Raw genomic sequence first — 21647 nt, forward strand, 5'->3', positions numbered from 1 at the left:
TCACTTTAAAAATGTTTACTTTTTTCTTAATAAAAATATTCAGGCAGTATTTCGCCGCTGTGAAGCGTGGGTATTTTGCTAGTCTTAAATATATTATACTGTAGAATGCCCAGTGGGACCTGTACTGGCTTTTGGTTGTGGATCCCCAGAGATGTTTTATGTTCACTGGAGTTTTATTTTTCCTCTTTGAAAAGACCATTAGTATAATTAGTTTATTTGATTATTGTTTCTCTTTGTTTACACTTACTACCATTTGTAAAGCACCCTGCATTATACAATGTATTGGAAAGTTATCTATAAATAAATATTGTTGTTGACTTTCAGCTTTTCTTATGTTTTTTTTTTCTGTTGCTCTTTAGGCCTAAAACATAGTTTGTTTCACCATTCTGACGTTCTCTGACATGAACCATCCATAAGGTGGCAATTTCACTTTTCATTGTCTTATATGGATGCACTAGTAAATGTGCAGTAAGCAAAATGCTTAAAACAAATGAAATAATTATTTGTATTATGAAAGGTGTGGACCACCGGGGCACGTACAGCTGCCCTAACATCGACACAGACAGGCAAAACACGAGTTCCAGTCTAGCACACATGATTATTTTAAACTAGGAGGGACTTTTTTCTGCTCCACCAAGCACAATATATAAAGCACAGCTCTCTTTTTTCTCTTCCTCTGTTTGTCTTTCTCTTCCACTCCACTCCACTCCTCCAGCTTTCTCCACTTCCTCCAAACTCTGGCTCTTTGAATGGAGTGAGGCATCTCCTTTTATTCTGCTCCTGAGAGTGCTCCAGGTGGCTCATCAGTATTACCTGGAATCACTCCAGGTTGTGGTAGAAGTCCACTGTAGGGTTCTGCAGCTCCCCCTGGCGGTCCCCATGGAACCCAACAGGGCAGTACCAAACTCCAGCTCCCAGTGTGCCCTGCGGGAATTGGTGGTGCCACTGCTGTCCAGGAGGGCTGCCCTCTAGTGTCCCAGGGAGACAGTGCCTCAGAGATACTCTCTCTCCTGGTCATTATATTCAACAGGCATCAGAGTCAGGTAATATCCAAGGCCGTCCATCACAAAGGGAATGATCAGATTTTCAAATTAGTGGCAAGTGGCAGCCATTCCAGCAGCTCCGTGTATGACTTTATCTTTCTACCTTTTTTCTCTATTTCACTGATCACTCCTACCACTTTCTTTTATGTGGATTGCCTATCTGTTATACCTTTATTTTTATCAGTATGCTGCTGCTGGAGTATATGAATTTCCTCTTGGGATTAATAAAGTATCTATCTATCTATCTATCTATCTATCTATCTATCTATCTATCTATCTATCTATCTATCTATCTATCTATCTATCTATCTATCTATCTATCTATGTAGAGGAAGGATGCAATAGTATGGAGAATGATGCTAGTTCAATATCTACCTCAAACATTCTGTGTAACATTGGTGTTATATTAGTAATACTTTACTAACAGCAGATGGGTAGAACAGGGGGAAAAAACTAAGTGTTTGCAGCAGAGAGAATGACGTGGGCATCACTTTCACCTAAACACCCCCTTCTTAACAAGGAAATTCAAAAAGTCAAGTACTCTACTTTGTGCATACATGTATTTGTTTTGGCATACATATTTTCTAGCACATTGGAGCGACAAATCAAAATCTAGTAATCAAATCTATTAAAACCTGAAAAGGTGAAAATCTTGCCGCACTCGAAAGATGCTTAACATTCTTTTTAGAAGGATTTACTTGCCTACAAACCAGGTGTCTTTGAAAGGTGGTTTTGAAAGAAACATTACTGTGCAAGCAAATTTTGTAAAAAGAAATGGTTTTAACAATAATGAAATAAAAAGTTTCCAAATATAAAACATTGTGAGATGAGCCTCGGGCACAGACAAATGGACATCATTTGGTCACCCAACACACACATATTTATTTACACTATTTACAGTTTCAGTTCGTGCACAACCCAGTTCCTCTGCACCAATATCCAAAAGTCCAGGCCTCTCTCTCCAGTGTCTCTTTCCTTCAGGCCTCCTCGACTCCTCTCCAACACAACTCTCGTCCACTTCCACCCGACTCCAGTCATTGAATGAAGGTAGGCGGCCCCTTTTATAATCACCCGGATGTGCTTCAAGTGTTTCCCGGAAATCTACCACCGACACCCCCCAGTGTGGCAGAAGTGCCGGCCGCATCCCCGGAAGCACTCCGGGTGTCCCTGCTCTTCTTCCCCCCAGCACTTCCTGGTGTGGCGGAAGTGCTGAGGTCCAGGGCTCTCCAAGCACCGGGGCATGCCCTGGCGTGACCACGGGCCCTGATAGGGTTGATTTTTAAAGCTCTGTACCCGTGCTCACCATAACAACCAGGGTGGCTGCCCCCACATGGTCTGAGATGGGTGCACGCCCTCTTCCGGTCCTCCAAGGCATCCCGGGCGGTTCAACGCCCCAGGCATCTGCCACAACATATACTACATAGAGCAATAAACATTAATAAACTAAATCAAACTACTATTTGACATGACCCCCCCTTTTACTTTAAAACTGCATTACATCTCTTAGGTACATTGTCATGCAATTCTTTAAGAAAAATGGATGGTAGTTTGAACTTGCCTCAGTTCTTCTCTAGACTTTAGTTGTCTCACTTGTTGGTGTCTTTACAAATAATCCCAAACATGCTGGTGAGATCAGTGCTCTGTGGACGCCATACCATCTGATCTGTTGCATCTGTTTTGGAAATCTGACAGTGTGTCTTTGTTACAGATGAACTGATGTAGGAAACAAAAAATCAACATCTTAGATCAAAAAGAAATTTGGAGTACTTAAGACTTTTACACAGCACTTCATGGTGCACTGCAGTGGGCTGGCACCCTGCCAGGGGTTTGTTTCCTGCTTTGCACCCTGCGTTGGCTGGGATTGGCTCCAGCAGACCCCCGTGACCCTGTCGTTAGGATATAGCAGGTTGGATAATGGATGGATGGACATCATGGTGCACTAAATGTATTCAAATTGATTGCTTTCATTTAGCCAAAATACTAAGAGAAGTAAATGATTATTGCTTAAGGGAAATGAATAATGCAAAAATGTACTTCATTTTCTCATTATAACTACACCTGTAAAAAACCAGAAGGGATTTTAGTGCAGGTGTGAATTAAAAAAGATGGATAGGAAGTGATAAAACTGGACAGCCGATGTGAAACGTGTTTCATCTTGCTATAAAGAAAACGTTTCTCCATCAAACAATGCTGTTGAGGTGTTTTAAAATGAAAAACGAATCACAGCATACAGCACTTGCCTCATTCTTGATGCAGATGGTCTCTTTGCCACTCAGAAAGCTTAGGCCGCTTGCTGATGTAAAGCGTCATGGTGACAGCACATTTAATGCCCTGAGAACATTGAGAGCCTCAGCAGTAGGCACACCCCATAGCCCTAACATAGGACTACAAACTCTGCAAGTCCTCAGATGTTTTCAAGTAAGGGCCTAATCTGTCTTTAAGCCCCCACTCAGTCTAATTAGAATCTCTCCTACCTGCACCACTGCATCTGCAAAGTGTTTTTCAAAGCCTGTGTTGCAGCTAGATGATAAACGGTTGTAAGACAATTACATACGCATTCATCTGCAGAAATGGATAAAAGTAAGCAGCCAGTCATTCTGGCGGATCGATCAGCAGGACCTGGGGATTTGGTCTGTCTGCAGGTAGCTGAGACATTTAGCTGCTTTGTAGCATTCTGAAATTTTTAAGCTGCCTGTTCCTCTGCCTTTACTGTAATGACATCCTACGGATAACATTCAGCTATTTTTTTTTTCTGTTAAAAGAAAAGGTAACTGACTGCAGGCAGACCACATTCATGATGGAATAGAATTGGTGCCAAGGAAAGATTGACCTATTCCTTAATCACTATTCCCTGCAATACCTCATCTTATCTGGATAATGCACAGTTTGCTTAATGAACAATGATCAGTTGTGAGTGGTCTAGAAATAAGTGGTGATGGTAATTTTTCATGGTTCCTAAATGACATGCTGTGACTGGCAACTTTAGTCACAATAATAACCACAGGTTACATCTAAGTATAGATGACAGCTGCAAGATGAAAATTTGAGCAGAAAGAGAAACTGAAAGAGTAAATAGCTGTCTGTTTGCCCATCCCTTTATCTTGCTTTATCAACAGCCTTACTAACAAGTCATCAGCAAATTCTTGTTGTTATAGATCCTACACCACAAAGCTCCAAATTGAGTACTGGCATCAAAACTAAAACCTTTTAGCAAGTCGGGATCCATGAATAGGCCTCAAGCCAAGCAGCCATACTCAAAACTCAAATGGCAAGCTTATAGCTACACAGTCCGAAAAATGGAGCTAAGGCTTTGAACAATTCTGTTATTTTGGATTCGGATTCAGTCTCTCCAGGTCCCACTGTAATCAGTGTGTGGCCAAAATCAGCAGCACCAATTCAGCCACAGGGTGAGTGGGTAACAATAAGATGGGGGAGTCTAAGAAGCCAAAATTTAGTCCCTCGGCACCCAGGTCACCAATTTGGACCCAGAACAGCCAGTGTAACGTTTTGGGCGCATACACTGTCAGCACAGCACTGTCTGATCTAAACACTAGCGTGGCAAATTGCTCATGTACTCAAGTGACTTTAGCTGCAGGTGTACTTAAGGAGCTTGAGGTTTTAACTCATTGACAGCCACATGTAAATCTAATGCTATTTCTTTGGTTATATTTTTAAATGAAAGCGCACAAGTTTATTTGATATTTGGACTAAAGTCTTCACACATTATACACTTTTCGTCATTATTAGTATAACATGGAAAAAGTTTCGGCTTTAGGTATGTGTTTATAGCATTTCTTGCATTTACTTTCATCCTGCACTTACCCAGATCTTTGTAGACACAGAACACACATGAAATGCATGTATTCCAAATAACGATATACTGTATTATTTACCTTATACAACTCCAGGCACATCACACTCAGATAAGGAGCCTTGGCTTGAACTGGGAGAACTTTTTGCTTGCGAGCTGAGCTCCGCCGAGGTGGGGGATGGGACAGCAGGCCGTTTATTGCTTGTGCTGATCGACACATTTACAAAACAAAAGACGCTGATGGTAGAGGTGTGAAGGGATTTAAGGTGGGCTGGGATTATGAGTTTTTTCATAGGCTTCAGGAATTCTAGTGTTAATGAGAAAATTAAAAACATAAGATCCCAGATCTCAGCATCACAGTGCAAACCGCATACTAGCTTAGCAGACCCTGTCACACCTTGCATTCAACACTTTAGAAATTTTAATCCTGTGACAAAGCAGGAGATCTTAACTTTATTTCTAAAATGAAACCTACTACTTGTTCCCTAGATCCAGTGCCAACAAAACTAGTAAAGAGCACAATGGATGTTCTTGCAGCGCCTATTCTTAACATTATTAATAGTTCATTTTTACATGGCACAGTACCTGATGCACTAAATGTGTCAGTCATCAAACAATTATTTAAAAAGTCAGACCTAGACCCACATGTACGGAATAATTATAGACCCATTTCAAATTTACCCTTTCTCTCTAAAATACTTGAAAAAGTAGTCACCAATCAGCTTCAGTCACACCTTATGCATCATAATTTATTTGAGAAATTCCAGTCTGACTTCCATACTGGTCATAGTACAGAAACAACACTAACACGCATTGTAAACAACATTCTGATATCCTCTGATGACGGAGACTCCACTGTAATTATGTTGTTAGACTTAAGAACAGCGTTTGATACCATTGAGCACTCTGTTTCACTACACAGGCTAGAAAATGATGTTGAGCTTACAGGCAATGTTCTTGCCTGGTTTAGTTAGTTCTTATTTATCAAATTGATTCCAGTATGTACAGAAATGTGTTTACAGTACTCCATCATTATACACAGAAGTGAGATATGGTGTCCTGCAGGGCTCAGTATTGGGACCTTTACTGTTTTCACTTTACATGCTTCCACTGGGATCTATCATTAGAAAACATAATGTTAATTTTCACTCATATGCAGGTGACACCCAGTTGTACCTTTCTTTTAGACAAAATGAACTTTCGCTGATGTTGTTTTTAATTATTTGTGTTAATGAGTTAGAGGAGTGACTGGATGAGAACCACTAGTGTTTAAACACAGACAAAATAGAGATGTTAATTATTGGAGAGTATGATGCTAATCACAACAATATTTTGTCATCATTTAACTCAGTTGGAATCACCATTAATTTTACTGAATCAGCTCTCAATCTAGGAGTTATCTTTGACTCTAGCATTTATTTTAAAGCACATATTGTAAAGTTGTCTAAATCAGTCTAAATCTTCCATCTTAAAAATGTTGGGAAATTAAGGCACTTTCTAAATAAGCGTGATTCTGAGAAATTAATTCATGCATTTATTTCTAGTAGGATTGACTTCTGCAATGCTGTGTTCACTGGATGTTCAAAATGTTCTTTATACAGCTTCCAGTTAATCCAAAAATGTTGCTGCAAGAATTATAGCAAGAACAAGAAAATACAAAATCATAACTCCAGTTCTTAAATCCTTACATTGGTTCCCGGTCAATTTTAGGGCAGATTTCAAAATCCTCATTTTAACATGTAAAGCCTTAAATGGCCAAGGTTCGGCTTACTTATCTGAACTTATCATTACTTACAAACTAGAGTGTACGTTAAGATCTAAAGATGCCAGTCTGCTTATGATCCCAAGGATTAATAAAATAATATTGGTAGGTTGAGCTTTTAGTTACAGGGCCCCTAAACTGTGGAATGGTCTGTCTGCTACTATAAGAGATGTCCCTTCGGTCTCAGGTTTCAAATCCCGGCTGAAGACTCATTACTTCAGTTTAGCATACCCAAAACACAGCTGCTGATTAACTGTGCATACTGCATTTCTGTTGGTAATCATTAGCACTAACAAATAAGTAATAATGTTAGTTATAATTTGTTACTAACCTCACCTATTCTGTTTCTCTTCTCGTTACTCAAATGTAGCACATGGTGCCACTACCCTACAGCCGTTGTTTGGCCTGCTTAAGGAAAAGTAATCTCTAATGGAAGATCGCAGGAATCATCGGTAGAAGGGTCTTTTCATCGGATTGGTTGTCCCAGACCTGGACAAGCTGTGGAATGGCCAATAGGGGAAGGCAACTTGACAGCCGAGGTCTCCACGACTCTGAACAAATCAAAATTGTATTATGTGATATCATCTGCTGTTGAATTCTGCTCAGTACTTGTGATATTTCTATTGCACTATTATATTGTATTGAGGATTACTTGTGTTCTGCTCTGTATATTGCATTGTAATTACCCTTTTCTTTTTACACCCACTGCATGCCCATCCAACCTGGAAAGGGGTCTTTGTTTGAACTGCCTTTCCCAAGGTTTCTTCTATTTTTCCCTACAAGGGTTTTTTTTGGGAGTTTTTCTTTTTCGTCTTAGAGAGTAAAGGCTGGGGGGGCTGTCAAAAGGCAGGGCCTGTTAGAGCCCATTGCGGCACTCCTTGTGTGATTTTGGGCTATACAAAAAATAAATTGCATTGTATAGTATTTGGACTGTGGGAGGAATCTGGCGCACTTGGAGAAAGCCCATCTTGACATGGGAGTACATGCAAAATCCACAGAGGCAGGACCTAGGACGTGAACCCTGGCCTCTTTGTTGCAAGGCAGCAACACTGCCACTGTGCCAATGTGCTGCCCTAAACTTATCCAAGAATGACAAAACCAATAAACAGTATCTTAAACAAGAGCCAGCGGGCTAAAACCAGAGAATCCAAGAATGGAAAATGACAAAAACAGAAGATAGAAATTGACAACCACAAAATACTATGAATACTGCAGCTTCTCTTAATATACAGCTTGGGCAGTGGCTGAGTTGTATCAAGGCAGCAATCATTACTTGCCTTTTATTAGCTGCTTCATCTTTAATATCTTCTTCTACATCTTGTTTTTCTATATTCTTCTCTCTTTGTTTGCCCCGCTGGGCCAATGCATTCTCATCATCCCCACAGGGGAGGGAAATGATGTTTTTTGAACTTTTAGGATTAGGTTGGAATGTCTGGAAGTCATACCATAAGGGGAGAGCTAAGCTATGGTTCAGCCAGGGTTATAGTCCTGGCTTAGGTTTCTGTTTGGTTTATTTAATGTTTTTGTCATTGTTTACTATGTTTCCATGATCCATTAGTTCTGTTTCTTGTTCTCTTATATGTAAAATAGTATTTTTCATTGACTATGTTTTCTTCAGTTATTTAAATTGTAACTTTTGTGTTTCTATGTGTTATGTGGTGCCTTGCTGAAGGAGTGAATACTTCAGTGGTCCATTAAAGTTTATTGGAGTACATTTACTCTGAATATTTGTATCTTCTGGTTTATAAGGATTGGCATGGGACTAAATTTAAAAAGTTGTGAGCAGACCTGGTGGTTAGATTTTATTCATGTGCACAGGAGTAAATGGTCACAGTGTAGATGAACCTCAAGAAAAAATGCATTTTTAAATAAGCAAATTATCATCAATATTCTAATCAATACTGTTTAATTGTAAAAGTACAGAAGTTAATAATTATTATACTTATTGTGGTGCTTATGTTTAGCAACTTGCAAAAGCAGTTGCATGAGAGATTACTGCTTTTAATATTGTTTTCCTTATTCTCCATTGTAGATTCTGCTGTTTTAAGAATCCACTTAGGCTGTGTTCTCAATTTATGTTTCAGAGTGGAATGAAGCTGAGAAATTGTGAGGAAACAGGATGGAACTTTGTGGGAAAAGACCACAAACAACCCTCTACTGTAAACCAAGCAATAAATACTATCTAGTGTTTTTAAATCTATGTTTAAAGGTTCAAGTATCAGCAATCTTGAAACACATGTGTCTCTTGGCTGCAACACCAAGGATCAAATCAGGTTTAGAACTTAGTTTAGATGTTGATGTTTTAGTTTTCTCCTACTCATATCATAAAAAATAGAACAACGTTTAATTGTTCAAATTCATTATCTATAAAACCAAATCATCACAGTAGCTTACTTTCTTTTTGTCTTAGCTTGAACAAACTTCTATAAATGGATTTGTACCATTTTTGTGTCAGTTGTGTGGTATTACTGGCTTTATGTAAAGTTAAGATATTTTCTAGATTATTAATTAAAAAAAGGAAACCACTAGGGCTATCTGACAAAACACACAATTCAAACTTTTTCTAAACAACAAGTAAAACAAACAAACGTGTTCTCATCAATAAGGACAATTCCCTTAGGATATATCTATAATAATAAAAGGCAAAGCCCTCACTGACTGACTGACTCACTCACTGACTCATCACTAATTCTCCAACTTCCCGTGTAGGTAGAAGGCTGAAATTTGTCAGGCTTATTCCTTACAGCTTACTTACAAAAGTTAAGCAGGTTTTATTTCGAAATTCTACGCGTAACGGTCATAACGGTCAATAACGTTCGACAATGTCCGCCACGTTGAACTTTCTTATTTATGGCCCCATCTTCACGAAATTTGGTAGGCGGCTTCCCTGCGCTAACCGAAACCGATGTACGTACTTATTTCGATGGTATGTCGCCACTGTCGGCCGCCATATTGAACTTTCCAACGTCACTAGTTTTCCAACTTCCCGTGTAGGTAGAAGGCTGACCCCATCTTCACGAAATTTGGTAGGTGGCTTCCCTGCACTAACCAAAACCAATGTACGTACTTATTTCGGTGGTATGACACCACTGTCGGCCGCCATATTGAATTTTCCAAATGTCACTAATTCTCCAACCTCCCGTGTAGGTAGAAGGCTGAAATTTCCGCAGGCTCATTCCTTACAGCTTACTTACAAAAGTTAAGCAGATTTCATTTCGAAATTCTACGCATAACGGTCATAACGGTCAACAACGTCCGCCATGTTGAACTTTCTTATTCATGGCCCCATCTTCACGAAATTTGGTAGGCGTCTTCCCTGTGCTAACCGAAACCAATGTACATACTTATTTTGGTGGTATGACGCCACTGTCGGCCGCCATATTGAATTTTCCAAACGTCACTAATTCTCCAACTTCCCGTGTAGGTAGAAGGCTGAAATTTGGAAGGCTCATTCCTTATGGCTTACTTACAAAAGTTAAGCAGGTTTAATTTTGAAATTCTACGCATAACAGTCATAACGGTCAACAACGTCCGCCATGTTGAACTTTCTTATTTATGGCCCCATCTTCACGAAATTTGGTAGGCGGCTTCCCTGCGCTAACTGAAACCAATGTATGTACTTATTTCGGTGGTATGACGCCACTGTCAGCCACCATATTGAACTTTCCAATGTCACTAATTCTCCAAATTTAGTTTGACAGGTGACGATTTCAGTAGTGGACACTTTGATGTTTATGAATGCTTAAACTCTCAAAAGCTGGATGTGAAGTTATCGATGAAACCGGTTGTATACTTACAACGTTTGACAGATGCCGAATATCTCTTCAACACAAGTCCTACAAATACTGTCGTAATTGAAACAACCCATGAAACTCAAACCGATTATGACAGCAGCAATCCAAGCTGTGAGATTTGAGACAAGATTACTGTTCACATGGCCAACTGTACGTTGCATGCTCAAGAGTAAGCTCAGTGCACAGCTTAGTCATATTACAATCGGAGGGCCGAACTCACAATGTGGTATACAAAGAGATCCTTAACAAATAATTATTGGTATATTTTCCCTCCGTTTAAAAAGGTTTAATTTTCTTCTTAATAAAAATTTTAAGGCAGTACTTCGCCGCTGCGAAGCGCGGGTATTTTGCTAGTACAATATAAAAGGGAGCTGTCTCAGTTATTGGACAGATGTTTTCATAGAATAGGAATGCAATGTCCTTGATGACATTGCAGAAGAACCTGCTAAGGTGAAAAATGTGTCATCATCCAGACAAAACAGGTTTTTTGGGTAGCTGAACACACGCTAAGGAGAAGTGGTCAGATCATCTGCTGGCTTTCTGCTGCTGGTGAGCTGTGTTTTTGCTTGTCACTTTTCGTTGTTTTAAGAACTGGGAGCACATGATGCATGTCTGCCAAAAGCAATCCAACAACTGCTAGGTTAGATGTTCGTAGACTTGTTTTAAATGATGGCTGACTGCCTTGTCACGCATGGCGTTTTAAAAACAATACTTGTCCTTTATTTCCGGCCCCGGGGATGGTTAAATCTCTTTGTCGCAGGACATATAAGGCTGCTCGCATTGTGAAGGGGGGGGGCGGCTGAATGCACGCAAAAAGAGATGCTGTCGGATCACCTGCTGTGTTTCTGTTGCTACTGCTGCTGTTTCGCTGCCCGTCGATCATTTTAAAGCCTGTACAGCCGCTGTCCTTTTTGCCACTTCATGTCTGCCACTTGCATTGTGAAGAGAGGGGTTAGGGTGGCTGAACACACACAAGGAGAAGCGGTCAGATCATCTGCTGGCTTTCTACTGCTGGTGAGCTGCGTGTTTTGCTTGTCGCTTGTCATTATTTTAAGAGCTGGGAGCAAGTTAGTGTCTCTCGCGGGACTTCAAATTGTCTTCTGAGAAGATCACGTCTCATCTCCCTAGTCTGCCTCCCCAAGATTTTTTTATAATAGAGAGATAGATAATAATAGGTGGAAAATTATATGGGCAATTGCTTTCTTTTTACAAACAAACTTTTAAGAGCCACAGCTTGTGCATTGTTATAATTTGTGGTCATATCTATATAATAAATGTAAGTCATTTGTCTTACAAATACAATTAATACTATGCTGTTTCTAAAACTGCATGTTTTGAATTAAAAAAAAGATCAGAATATAAAGTCAGCAAGATTTATTATTAGTAAAGATGTCCAACAGTGAATGCAGCATAAATATAAATATTTTTGTGACACAAAGGCATCTGGACTTTTGATTAACAAAACAGGATTACATGCTCACCAGTAATTTTTGCTTGTAGACACTTTGTTTTTGTAAGTAAAGTAGATTACAGTCTAAATGAATTACTTAAGTAAATGTGTATTCCAAATTATGAAGGCCACTAATAAGATCTCTAATGTAGTATATTTCTTGAGGAATGAAACACAAACTTCAGATGTACTATAAGAGCACTTGCCAGGAGTAGAGAGCAGGAGTGATGCATAAATTATTTATAATGTTCTTATCACTTTTATACAACATGGTGACCACATTTTTGTGTAGATGTGTGTATTATCATATTATTTTGACTAGTCATGGTTTCACGTGCCAAGTCTACAAAAAACAGCTGATGCAGTCGTGTCAGAGAGGTTGTTTGTAAGCTGCTCTGAATTTATTAAAAATTATTTTGTATATGTTCATGTTTCCTTGTAAACATTTACTTTTTACTTCATTATTAATTTTGTTGATTCAAAGTAAAGGAAAACCATGAGTTCCAAAAAAAGGCCTACTTTATTTGATTTATTAAAGTAATGTCAGCAGTAAACAATATCTACTTTACCAAAACATGCTCAGGCCCGAACCACAATAGGCCAAATATTTACCATATGGCCAAAAGTACATGAACACCCCTCCAAATGATTGAGTTCAGGTGTTTTAGCTTCATCCATTTTTGACAGGGGCATAACATCAAGCACACAGCCATGCAATCTCCATTCCCAAACATTGGCAGTAGAATGGGTTGTATTAAAGAACTTGGTGACTTTAAACATGGCACTGTCGTAGAATGCCACCTTTACCACAAGTCAGTACATGAATTTTCTGTTCTACTACATATGCCCTGGTCAACTATAACTACTGTGAAGTGAAGGCATCTAGGAGCAACAGCTCAGTCATGAAGAGGTAGACTACGCAAACTCACATAGCAGGGCAGTTGAGAGATGAAGTGTGTAAAAATCAGCTATCCTATTTTGCATCACTCACGGCAGATTTCCAAACTGCTTCTGAAAGCAACATAAGCACAAAACTACTTGGGCACTTCATTAAATGGATTTCCATCGACAAGCAGCTGCACACAAATGTATATATAATACTCACAGGAGTATTTCAAGGGTTTGAGCTAGGCCCCTTGGTTCCAGTGAAGGGTACAAAGACATTTTAGACAACAGTGCGCTAGCAACAATTGGAGGAAGGCCATTTTCTGTTCCAGCATGGCTGTGCTGTTGTGAACAAAGCCAGGTCTATAAGGACATACTGTAGTTTGTTGAGTTTGGTGTGGAGGACTTCAGAAGACCTGCATAGACCCCAGAGCTCAATCCTACTGCACACCTTTGGGATGAATTAAAACGTCAATTCCAAGCCAGGTCTTCTCATCCAATAATCATTACATAAAATTACAAATACTCTTATGATCAACTTGACACAAATTTCCACAGGCATGCTCCAAAATCTTGTGAAAAGTTTTCCCAGAAGAGTGGAATTTGTTATAGCTACAAAGGGAGGTCAACTTCATATTAATGACCACAGTTTTGGAATTGGGAGTCCAACAAGCTCATATAGCTGTGATGTTCACAGGTGTCCACAAAGTTTTGACTCCATAGTACATAAAAGATGCAAACGAACAAAGGGTTTCCAAAATGACAGTGTAGGAAATCAGTCTCACAAGAGACACAAATAAAGAGTTGGGGAATTGTCCCCGTATAATGTCCAGCAATCTTGAGAAAATGAAAGTTGAAAAAAGCGATCAAAACCATAACAGTTGATGATACACAGCAGATGAAGGTGAGTGTATATAGAAAATGGCGACTGAAAGGAAGTAATGGTGGAAATGACGGCATGACTGTGTGACCGGAAGTGACATCTTCATAATAGAACCAGAAGTGATGTCATCAATGATTGACCAAAAGTGATGTGCCCGGAAGTGACATCATCAGGTAGGGTCAGAAGTGATGTCACCAGGGAGCATCTGGAAGTAACATCGTCTTTAGGAGTCAGAGGCGGGAGTGTTGAAACGGAAGAGGAGCCATTTTGTGAATCCAGGACTGTTGCTAAGTTAATTAATTTATTGCTTTCTGTCAATTCTGGTGGAAAGATGAGAGAGGTGTTAATAACCGATATTATCCCTTTGTCTCACAATTGGTCACTCACCTTAGGGCTTGTTGGCTGCCTCCTAAGTGACAACAGTGTGTATGAAAATAAAAGGACAAAAAATAACAAAAAAAAAAACAAATTTACAAAGGCAAAATTTTCAAAAGGAAAAATTCACAAGAATGCAAAACTGACTTAATATTTACTGTAAGTCTTAAAAGGGACCCAATGACAAAGAGTAATTATTTAATGCCTCAGCAATTAGCATGCAGTCTGCTCCACACTTATATAGGGCCTCAGAAGGCAGCCCCATCAGCTGCTCAACATAAAGTGTAACACACATTAAATTAATGCAATTTAAAATGCTTGGTTAAAAAAATAAATAAATAAAGCTTAATGTCTATGAAAAATGACAACATTTAAATACAAAAGGAAAAAAATAAATAAAATCGTTATGATATAAAAATACTTTTTAATCATGTCACCAGAGAGTGTTGATTTGTGACATGTTGATTAGTGCATGCAAGAAAGAATTTCACTGTACTTTCTACACAGGAAAGTAATGACCTTATAAACCTATAAATCTATAAATATTCTCCTCAAGTACTCTTGTGTACTGTGGAATTCATTGTTAACTCTGCAATAGAATGTTGGCCAAGCTCTCATGTAGAAAAGCATCTAGAGCTTTTACATCTTTTTATTTTTTTTTATTTCAACTGATATCACATTCTATGTGGCAGCCTTTTTCACTTGCTGTCACTTTAGAGCTGCCCAGCTTGTTTTCCACATCCTTGTCATGTCCAAGTCAAGCTTTCATTATTGACCTGCAGAGAAGAGCCAAGCAAAATGACACCTTTTATTGGCTAACTAAAAAGATTACAATATGCAAGCTTTCGAGGCAACTCAGGCCCCATTATTGACCTGCTATATTTTAAATATTTTTTCCATGAATATCATTTTGTTTTACCTTTTGCTGATATTTGGCTTTGTTGCTAGAGAATGGCTTCTGCTGTTAAATGACTGCCTTCATTTTTTCATGGTGGTGCTTGAAAGTGTGCTCTAAAACTGATTTTTTGCTGATCAAATATTTGGTATTTTTCCACTAAACATATTTCTATTGGTTCTATTTTGTTGCTTTCCCTTTCAGTATGATTTTACTAGCTGTTTAAACTTTAATCTTTTTTATCACCTGAGGACATAATTTTGCTTGATGCGAAAGCTTTAGATCTGCTTGTATATTAACAATTAAATTAAACATGTTTGAAAAAGTTTTGTATCATAAAACATAAATTTGTTTACAAATATGTCTTCTATAGTCTTCAGCTTAGATATTTTCCAGTAACCAAATTTTATTTTTTTTTCATACTCCACTCACAAATTTCAGATTAATGCTGTTAGTTTCAATAACTTGTCCTGCTATAAATGAATACATGGAACTTTTAATATGTGATTTAGAATTGTTCAAGTTATGGTTTCAAGCGTTATCCATTGTTTCAAGATAACTGCATCTTCAACATAGACTGCTAAAGCAGATGGCATTGAAAATACAAGTATAAATTAACACAGAAATGCATCAATATAAAATAGAAGAAGATATGAAGAATATAGTGCATTTCATAAAAAATGTGCATTGATAAATATATGCAAGAAATGTTCATGTATATCATGCACAATTCAATTTAGATCACGATGAATAAGGGTATGCAGTAATAATATTTATCAGCACATTTTCTTTTTTACCAGCAAACTTTGGCTGATTAAATGACTTAATGACTTGTTCAGTATTGCTTCAGTCTGTTAACCTAATTGCTTTAGTGACATATCCGTTGTAATGGAATGTTGAGCTAGACATGGAGGAGAACAAGGGCACATAAAGAAGCAAGACAAGAGACAGGCCAGGTCAAATTTGCACAGTAGTGGCAGGAATGGTATATTACATATCAGTATGAGTGAAGTGCTCACTGGAGGCAGTATGCCTCATCAAAGTGTGGTCTGTCATGGCAAGGCAGTAGACTGGGTGCCTGCCCAAGACATAAAGACCTGCTGTTGGATGCAAGCAGAAGGTGGTCATGGGAGAGCAGGAGAGGAATGGAAGAACTACCATAATTTGCCAGAGAGTAGAAAGCTTCAATAGGATGGGTGCAGCCCTGTATCCTCTTACACGGGACTAGTAAAGTCACATAGATTAATAGTGCCTGGCCTTTAAATTACTACTGGGCTGTCAGGGGTGCAGACAGACCTGGGGCTTCTAGAGGAACCTCAAGATGTAGGTCAGAAGCCTTTCTGGTTTTTGCCCTGACCCCAAAAGTGGATCCAGCTTTTACCAGTAAAATAACCCTTTGATAGTGGTATAAAGCTGACACCCTACATAAGCTGGGAAGAAGACAAAAAAGGAAGGTAACAGGCAGAGTTGGTTTGGAGCTTTTGTGGTAGCTTGCCAAATGGGAAAATTAGAAAGCCATGCTGCAAAATAGACAGGGTATTTGATTCTGTACAGTGAATTCAGGAGAAACAATAGAGATTTATTTCTGTTTATTTGTTTGTGTTCTTTCTTGATTGTTTCTTTTCTATTTTTGGTATTTAAATAATTCACTCCTCTTGTTGAAGAACATGGCTTGGCACTCTTTTAACAACCTAGGATGACAGATAGAAGTGTATCTCATCACAAAAGATATAAATAAATTATATACTGTTATATATCAGTATAAGTGTACATTTCAGTTCAGCTATTGATGTCTGAATGTGGGTTGACACCTGGTGATTTGATTGGTAATGCCTTGCACATTTGTTAGTTGTTCAAATAAAGACAAGAAAGAAAAAGGCACGCGCTGTCTGCTCATCCGTTCTTATCAAATGAAGGTGAACTGTATCATTAATACATGACAGTGGCGACGAGATCAAGCAGTTAATTTTGAGCACTGTGACATTGAATAACAGCAGCGAGAACCGCACCGAGTAAGCGGAAAAGCAAGGACCCGATGCGATAGTGCAACGTGAGTACGATAAATTGCAAACATGTCGTACAACGGAAAGATAGATATTTTTGATAGTTCCACGGAAGATTGGAATATGTATGTTGAAAGGCTGCAACAGTATTTCGCTGCAAATGATATTCCAGCTGAAAAACACGTTCCTGTGCTACTGAGTGCCATGGGAGGGAAAGCTTATGGCCTCCTCCGTAGTTTAACTGCCCCAGACAAACCTGCTGAGAAAAGTTTTAACGACTTAGTCCGTGTAATGCGGGATCATTTGTCACCAAAGCCATTACTGATCACGGAACGTTTCAGATTCCATAAGCGTAATCAGAACGAGGGAGAGACAATTGCGGCTTATGTGGCAGAACTGAAAAAGTTATCAGAATATTGTCAGTTTGGTAACGGGCTAAATGATGCATTGCGTGATCGTTTGGTTTGTGGAATCCTTCAAGAGGGAATCCAGAAGAGGCTGTTAACTGAGGCAGATTTGACATTTAAACGAGCAGTAGAAATTGCTATTTCAATGGAAACTGCAGCTAAAGATGCACTTGAACTACAAAGAGGAGTGAATACGAGCAGCGTAAATAAAATGGCGGCAGCCAAGATAAACAAAGTACATAAACAGCCCTGCTATCGCTGTGGACGCGACTCCCATCTTCCCTCACAGTGCCGATTTAAAAATGAAGAGTGCAGACAGTGCCAGAAAACTGGCCATATTCAAAGAGTTTGTCGTAGTGGAAAGGCAAAGTTTAGTGCGGAACACAAAATGCATCACAGCGACAAGAAAAATGTGCATAATGTTGCAGAAGTCTCTGACATTGATAGTGAAGATGCATTAGCAAGTCTGGAATTATTTAGCCTTAGTGGAAAAGACAAGCAGGCAATCTGGCTCACCCCCAAGATAGATGGCCAGGTGGTAAAAATGGAATTGGACACTGGCTCAGCTGTTTCAGTTATGTCACTGAAAGATTACAAGGTGTATTTCAAGAAGGAGAAGCTGAACCCCTCTTCTGTTCTTCTCAGAACATACACAGGTGAAAAGGTTATGCCTATTGGAGTGCTGCATGTGACAGTAGAGTATAATGGAAGAAAAAAGGTACTTGATTTACACATAATACAAAATGGAGGTGCACCATTATGGGGCCGTGAGTGGTTAAGAAAGTTGGGAGTTGACTGGAGAGAGATTAAAAGCCTCCGTGTTTTGCCTGTTGTGCAACAGACTACAGAAAAGAACCTAGAGCTGATATTAAGAAAAGCTGCCCCGGTATTTAAGAGTGGCATTGGGACTCTTCAGCACATTAGAGCTAAAATTGTACTTAAGAGTGGTGCGACCCCACGGTTCCACAAGGCACGTCCAGTACCCTATGCCATCCGACCCCTGGTTGAAAAGGAATTGGATAGGTTGGAGTCAAACGGCATACTTTCTAAAGTAGACTGGAGTCCTTGGGCAACCCCAGTTGTCCCAATAATAAAGAGAAATGGTACAGTCAGGCTCTGCGGGACTTTAAGGTCTCCATTAATCCTGTGCTGCAAGCTGAACAGTATCCTCTGCCGAGAATTGAGGACATTTTTGCCAGTTTGTCGGGTGGTCAGCGTTTTCAAAGTTAGATTTAGCAGATGCATACCTCCAGATGGAAGTAGAGGAAGACTCTAAAGTGTTCCTGACCATTAATACAATAAAGGGTCTTTATCATTACAACAGGCTGGTGTTTGGGGTAGCCTCTGCCCCAGCTATTTGGCAAAGAGCAATGGATCAGATCCTTCAGTCAGTGCCAGGCGTCCAGTGCTATTTAGACGACATTATTGTCAATGTAGCGACAGATGAAGAGCATTTAGAAAACCTCAAAAAGGTTCTGAAAAGGTTAGAAGAGTATGGACTAAGAGCCAGGCGAGGAAAATGTGAGTTCCTGAAGCCCAGTGTCAGGTATTGCGGGCACACCATAGATGCCCAAGGTTTGCACAAATGTCAGGACAAGATTCAGGCTGTATTGATGGCACCACAACCACAAAATGTTTCACAGCTTAGATCCTTCCTGGGGTTTGTGAATTATTATAATAAGTTTCTTCCAAACCTGGCAACTGTGCTATATCCACTCAATGAGCTATTACAAGCTGGAAAACAGTGGAAATGGTCCAAAGAATGTGAAAATTCATTCCAAGATGCAAAGAGACTGGTGACATCTGACACAGTCCTAACCCACTTTAATTTGTCCCTTCCAATCAAGCTGGCTTGTGATGCTTCTCCATACGGCATTGGAGCAGTGATGTCTCATGTTATGAAAGATGGCAGTGAGAGGCCTATAGCTTTTGCATCACGCTCATTGTCTGCAGCTGAGAAGAATTATGCCCAAATTGATAGGGAGGCATTGAGTCTAGTGTGGGGTGTAAAAGGTTCAACCAGTATCTTTTGGTAGGGAATTCATCCTTGTCACAGACCACCAACCGCTAACCTCAATTTTCAGCCCGCAGAAAGGAGTTCCTGCCACAGCTGCTGCCCGAATGCAGCGCTGGGCATTGTTTTTAGGTGGACACAGGTACAAGATTGAGTACAAACGTACAGCCTGCCATGCAAATGCAGATGGGTTGTCGCGACTGCCACTGGAGGCTGAAAAAGATGAGTTTGGAGATGAGGAAACAATAGATATGATCTCCATCAGCCAGATTGAAAGTCTGCCCGTCACGGCAGACATGGTGAAAACAGAAACAAAACATGACAAGGTCCTGTCTCAGGTGTATGCTGCCACACTGAATGGCTGGACAGCCCAGCACAAATCCCTGCTGGCTGCATATTACTCGAGACGTGATGAAATTGCCTTAAATGCTGGATGTGTGATGTGGGGGTTAAGAACTATTGTACCCACTAAACTAAGACACAGAGTATTAAAAGAGCTTCACAAGGGACATCTAGGTGTGGTGAAAATGAAGGCACTTGCCAGAAGTTTTGTGTGGTGGCCAGGCATTGATGAAGACATCGAGAAAATAGCGCAGCAATGTAGTGGCTGCCAGATGGTTCAGAATGATCCAGAACATGCACCACTTCACCCATGGGAATGGCCTACATTACCATGGCAGCGGCTTCATATCGACTTTGCAGGACCATTCATGGGGACAACTTTCCTGGTGGTAGTCGACGCATGCTCTAAATGGCCAGAGGTTTTCATTATGAGCTCCACCACTACTTCTCACACTATTGAAGTACTAAGGAATTTATTTGCTAGAACTGGAGTTCCACAACAACTAGTGAGTGACAACGGACCCCAGTTCACAGCAACAGATTTTCAGGTATTCCTCCACAAAAATGGCATACGGCACATTACATCTGCCCCATGGCATCCAGCCACAAATGGCCAGGCAGAGAGGTTTGTGCAAAGTTTGAAACGAGCCCTTCGAGCAATGACAAATGAGAAGCTGACCCTTCAGCAAAAATTGGCCAACTTCTTATTTGCATATCGGAATTCCATCCATGCTACAACTAACCAGACTCCAGCTATGTTGTTCTTTGGGCGTCCTCTTCACTCTAGATTAGACCTGCTGCAACCAAATATTAAGCAGACTGTGCAAGACAGACAAATCAAACAAGGTCATAAAGCAACGGACAAGGTTACACGTAGCTTTGCCATTGGACAATCAGTTCTTGCCAGGAGCTACAGAGGAGATCAGAAATGGGTTCCTGCACTAGTGAAAGAGCAAACTGGTCCCTTGTCATACAAGGTAGAGGCTACTCAAGGTGTCATATGGCAACGTCATGTCGACCAGTTGAGAAAATCAGGGTTGGTTAGAGCTGAAGAGATACCCACACTGCCTGTTGACTCCCCTGCTGTTGCTCCTACAAACTGTCCAGAGCACTTACCATCTCCTCAAGCAGCACAAGTACAGAGCCCATGTGCATTATCTCCATCACCTTCTGCAGAGGCTAACACTGCTGTAACAATTCAAGAAAAATTACCCTGTGAAGAGAGACGTTACCCAATTCGCATACGCAAGCCTCCACAGAGACTAATTGAAAATTAAATGTAAAGACAGAATTCAATGTTTTGATTTCTTCAGAAAAAAAAAGAAAAAAAAGGGAATAAGTTAATTACTTCTAATTTTTAGAGGGGAGGAATTGTTATATATCAGTATAAGTGTACATTTCAGTTCAGCTATTGATGTCTGAATGTGGGTTGACACCTGGTGATTTGATTGGTAATGCCTTGCACATTTGTTAGTTGTTCAAATAAAGACAAGAAAGAAAAAGGCACGCGCTGTCTGCTCGTCCGTTCTTATCAAATGAAGGTGAACTGTATTATTAATACATGACATATACTACCTAGCGTACAATACAAAGAATAGCATTTGGTGATTTCCACCCAAATGAAACTAAAATCCAATTGTTTTTAGCACTATAAGCTTTAAACTTCATAGCAGCCTAAAGGTAGAATAACAAGAACTGCCATCGAAAGATAGAACATCTTGGTTTTTTGCTGAAAATAGAAGTCTTTCTTTGCTGATTTGTGCTGAGAGAGGGCAAACGTACTTGAAAGTTTGATGGCATCTGTCATCTTGTACTTAAAATTGCTGAGGATCCAATAGTATTTTGCCTACTCATAAATGTTAGTTATGTTACTTGAATTTAAACTTTTCCAAAACTTGACTGGTTAATCATATAACCAAAGCCATTTCTAAACAGCCAACATTGCCTTGAGGAGACACAAAATCACTGATGGATGGACAAAGC

At 39.7% G+C, this 21647-nt stretch overlaps 1 pseudogene; it reads left to right on the forward strand.

The window, feature by feature from the left end:
* The first annotated feature begins 16970 nt into the window (after positions 1 to 16970).
* On the forward strand, positions 16971 to 20941 carry LOC120529887 (annotated as a pseudogene).
* Positions 20942 to 21647: the final 706 nt, after the last annotated feature.

The sequence above is a fragment of the Polypterus senegalus genome, chromosome 5 (genome assembly GCF_016835505.1).
Source record: "Polypterus senegalus isolate Bchr_013 chromosome 5, ASM1683550v1, whole genome shotgun sequence".
Taxonomy (NCBI): domain Eukaryota; kingdom Metazoa; phylum Chordata; class Cladistia; order Polypteriformes; family Polypteridae; genus Polypterus; species Polypterus senegalus.